The sequence below is a fragment of the Procambarus clarkii genome, chromosome 80, assembly GCF_040958095.1.
Source record: "Procambarus clarkii isolate CNS0578487 chromosome 80, FALCON_Pclarkii_2.0, whole genome shotgun sequence".
Classification (NCBI taxonomy): Eukaryota; Metazoa; Arthropoda; class Malacostraca; order Decapoda; family Cambaridae; genus Procambarus; species Procambarus clarkii.
In genome coordinates, this window is record NC_091229.1 from 7,740,085 (window position 1) to 7,745,084 (window position 5,000).

Below are 5,000 nucleotides of genomic sequence, written 5' to 3' on the forward strand. Positions count from 1 at the left end.
CCTTGACAGCTGCAAAATCTTACATAAGCACAATTTCGCTCTCATCTAACAAGCAGTACATCATCGCACCCCTTTCCTGAATAGTCAGCTCCCCACCAATCATCAGACTTTTGGACGAAGTGGCGAGCCGTGCAGAAAGGCTCATCTCTAGTCTTGACCAAGTCTGGCGGGAACGGTCTGAACATCTGAGCCTGCAACCGTCGTGACGTTGGTGATCTTATTATTATGTAAAAGTTTACATTATCGAAAAAGTTTCGCACCTGGCCCAACTTGTGGACTTCCAGTAGTTGCCACTTGTAGCCCAGGCGCTCAACCTTCAATTCTCATGCTGGAAGTGCCTTTGTCGAGAACATCACTCCGTCAGTGATCATTCATTCCTAGAATGACTCGCATCTGGGATTTGTTCGCTCAACAGGTTGATACACGGGAGACCAAGTCAACTGATCACATGTAGACTCTGGCCACAGTTGGCTACAGGCTCAGCCTGTTCCTTATATGAGTGTTACCTAATGTTGTTAATGAATAAAGGCTTCTCCTATAATGCATATAACTAGACTCATGAAATTAAAGGGCCTCTAGGTTTTCAACATAGCTGATGAAGGATTACAGCTCTTGCTTGCAGTTTTACCAGGTTCCTTATATGATAGCTCCCTATGTAATAGATTAAATGTATGTTCTCTAGAAATAAATGAATTTCTAGAAGCAGACTTCAGATGAGCTTAGATTATGATAACAGCTCTTGCATGAAGTTTCACTAGGAACGTCATGTGACAGCCTTTATGAACCCCTAGCCTTAGTTAAAAAAGAAAGAGAGAGAGGTGGAGAGGGTCTATTCAGTGTATGCCATAATGCTAGTTATGCAAGTATTCCAAAAGCAACTTTAATATTTGAATATTGGAGCATAATGGGTGTAAACCGTCATATTCTGAACTTAGGGAGGACTCTTGAGAAATAGATCATCTTTTCTATGACTCTAGGTGTAAATTTTAGATCCTCGTAATAGTGTCAGATTTTCTTATTTTTTGCACTAATTCACTAGTGATGCTCAGACAGATAGGCCTGCATAAGCCAACACGTTGAGTGTTAGACGTGAACATTTTACTTTAAAACTGAAAAATATAATGACAAGAGCAACCGTCGATGTCCACTTCCTTGGGACACCTATCCACTAGGTCGCTTAGCTCTCAATTTCTAGGGCAATGTTAAGGGTAACTATTGGGATCTCACAATAAATTTATATTTGGTGTGTGTGGTTATGAATCAGGTTCGAGTCCAGAAACAGCTTCATTAAATGCAAGAAATAGTCTAGTTTGTTGCAGCATAGGTATGGTGGTAAATGTTGTTGAACGGTATTGACATAAAGACACTTCTTTCATTAACAAGAACAATTTATTATAGGACTTAATACTAATACAAAGCACAACCATTTAACGTTACGTTAATTGTCCTAGGTCACCACTAATGACAGCTATTTAAGTAGTGGTACTGTACGGAATCCTGTTTGTAATGCATTTGGCTGGTAAAATGAAGTAGACTGAACAAAAAGATGCTCACTTAAGACTCAAGACACAAATCAAAACAATTAACAACAAAGCAAACACAGCAAGACTGGTGTTATGACGCAATGTAGACTGGGTGGAGCGAGGCTACCCCAGTGAGAGTTATTCTGCTTCCGGACCTGATTGAGAGGTCAGAGGAAAGATGTATATATAAATAAATAATAATCGTCAGTGATTAATTTTAAAATATGAGCAGAGGATGAGCATTTAAATAAGTGACATGAAATGAGATGTCGATACTTTGGTGGCAAGAAGTGATGCAAGCAGGAGGTCGAGACTTCACTTGTGTTACGGCAGTCGTCAGAGGTGGTTGTACTTTGTTGATTCTCCTGGAAGAAGGAAAATGTAGTTCCCAGTGTTAGTGATGGAGCAAAGGTGCTTGTTTCCAAGTGTGAGGAAACTGTTGGAGGACATAGTGCATCATTTCTCTGTAATTTTGATAAATTAGAGGCGACCTGAAAGTGTGTGTCGTCATGCCTTTGTAGAACTCTAATTGTGTTGCTTCTTCAAAAGGAAGTAAACAAGCAGGCCTTCTGTTGTGGAGCCTACTGGGCGACTCAGTGTACTCAAGTCAGGACTTGAAGAAGCCTTGTGAAGCAGTCCTACAGTGATTTTGTGGGCGGCCTGTGTGAGCGCCATTGTTGAGGACCAGGCCTGAGCATGCCCCTAGGTCATAGATCCCTGCAGTAAGCCTGTTTAATAGTTTGTAGATTAGCTAAAGTGTTGATCGTGTGTCCAACGATCATAAGGAACATATGAAATATATAGGGTAGAAATTTTATTGAGCTGAAATAGGAAATAGTTGAGTGGACATGTTGGAGGCGATAGCTGCGCACCCTCACTCTCGAGCGTCTGGTGAGCAACTGAGGGGCAGCAGCCCCAGTGACGAAAGGGGCCCCAGCGACTTGTCAAGACATGTCCCCAGGTGGACCAGTCCAGGATGGGGAGGACCCATCTCGCGTCGATGCCGTAGTGTTAAGAGATGTAGGGTGGAGATTATTTTCTGTGAATACATTAATTACGTTTTATTAGGAAAACATTTATGTCATGATGATGATGGATTCACGTTTATGTGGGAGAACTGCAAAATATTTGTGTTTGAGACTTGTAACGTTTGTATAAGAAATGCAACATTTGTGTGGAAGGCTGACAACGTTTGTGTGGGAGAATTGCAAGGATTGTGTGAGAAACGTTAGTGAGAGAACATCGCACCGGAGGAGGAGTATAAGTGTGAGCCAAAGCCCTCGAAAGCGAAACAGAGGTGCCGCTGAACCACTCTCCCAGAACCAGACGCATACTATGGTGATCTCCCAAAGAATTGTAAGCACTCCAGTGTCCATTGCTGATCAATCGATGGTAGCGCGAGTGTGTCTACCAAGGTCGGCTGTTTGTTTTCTGTCAGGGAGTGGTTGTCAGGGAGCGGTTAGGGTCTCTGTTCGACGGTAAGCAAGTATCAGGTTGGTTATAATAACCCAAGTTTCATTGTATAACCCCCCCCCCCCATGGTGATCAGAACACTGGTCACTGAGTCTCCTGTAACACTTTCAAATTACGTTAATAAACACACGTCTCTAAGGACGGCAATAAAAGCAACAGTAATTACTTTATCGTTCTATCAAACCGAACAGAGCAATTGATTCACAATCGATTTAATAAAAACAACAATTCAGTTAATTACGTTAATTAATTACATCCAGACGATCAACACCCAAAGTAATTTACATTAATTACAATCTGTCACTCAGTCCAACAACCAAAGCTATAATTGTCCCACAGTAATTACTGTCACAAAGACATTTAAACAATCAGTGAGAAATTCCATTAATAACTGTTAAGCGGACAGATAATTAATCAAGAACAATTTACGCTGGACTCAACGCTGTAACTGGACCATCCTTGCCAACCAAGACTATGTCCACTTCACTTGATTACGTTAATTACACTGCCTCAATTGACAGCTAGTCACAATAACTAATTAACTTCACTGACTCTTCAATTAACAATTATAGATCACATAAATTCACATCACGCAGACAGAATAGAACATGGTAACACTAGGCTACTCTTCACAGTGCTTAATCAATAACACAGCACAAAATCACAACACAACACACTCGCATTATTAATCACAAAGAGAATAATCAATAACACAGTAGTCAATAAATCAGGGTATCACAACAGATCACCTCTTACGTCTCTGGATTAACTGGTTTCTTCCGAAATGATAACAAACCATACACATGGAAATATATAACCAGAAAGGTATAATATTGAACCGAACCGCAACTCAAAACAAAAGTACAACCTGACTAAATGTGTATATACGTGTAACACATACACAAAGAGAGACCAAATTACAGTAATCCCCCAGATGTACTGTAACCGTCCCTTACATGTACATTCTTTGACTATGCTTCCCTCACCTGTACAGGTGCTAATGAGACAGCGTCAAGTCGGAAGGTCGCTGTATAATCAGCACAAGAAACTTGAGCGCAACAACAAAATACAGAGATAAATTTATGAGTACTCACATTAATAAAACCGGCCGGTGGTGGTTGTGAGTGTGTGGTGGTGGTGGTGGTGGTGGTGGTGGTGGTGAGTGTGAGATGATGGTGGTGGTGTGGTGGTGGTGGTGGTGGTTGTGAGTGTGAGATGATGGTAGTGGTGGTGGTTGTGAGTGTGAGATGATGGTGGTGGTGGTGGTGAGTGTGGTGGTGGCTGTGAGTGTGAGACGATGGTGGTGGTGAGTTTGAGACAGTGGTGGTGGTGGTGAGTCTGAGACAGTGGTGCTGGTGAGTGTGAGACGATGGTGGTGGTGAGTGTGAGGCGGTGGTGGTGGTGAGTGTGAGACAGTGGTGGTGGTGGTGGTGGTGAGTGTGAGACGGTGGTGGTGGTGAGTGTGAGACAGTGGTGGTGGTGGTGAGACGGAGGTGGTGGTGAGTGTGAGGCGGGTGGTGGTGGTGAGTGTGAGACGGTGGTGGTTGTGGTGGTGGTGAGTGTGAGGCGGTGGTGGTGTGAGTGTGAGACGGTGGTGGTGGTGGTGAGTGTGAGACGGTGGTGGTGGTGGTGGTGGTGAGTGTGAGACGGTGGTGATGGTGGTGTGAGTGTGAGACGGTGGTGATGGTGGTGGTGAGTGTGAGACGGTGGTGGTGGTGGTGGTGGTGGTGGTGAGTGTGGGACGGTCGTGGTGGTGGTGGTGGTGAGTGTGAGACGGTGGTTGTGGTGGTGGTGAGTGTGAGACGGTGGTGGTGGTGGTTGGTGAGTGTGGGGTCGGTGGTGGTGGTGGTGGTTGTGAGTGTGAGACGGTGGCGGTGGTGGTGGTGAGTGTGAGACGGTGGTGATGGTGGTGGTGAGTGTGAGACGGTGTGTTGGTGGTGGTGGTGGGTGAGTGTGGGACGGTGGTGGTGGTGGTGTGGTAAGTGTGGGACGGTGGTGGTGGTG

General features: G+C 44.3%; 1 protein-coding gene across 4 annotated transcripts in view; it reads left to right on the top strand.

Moving 5' to 3' along the window:
- The window catches only part of LOC138357742 (uncharacterized), a 175,703-nt gene that overhangs the window by 17,700 nt on the left and 153,003 nt on the right, over positions 1–5,000 (top strand). The gene's annotated exons all lie outside the window — the stretch shown is intronic.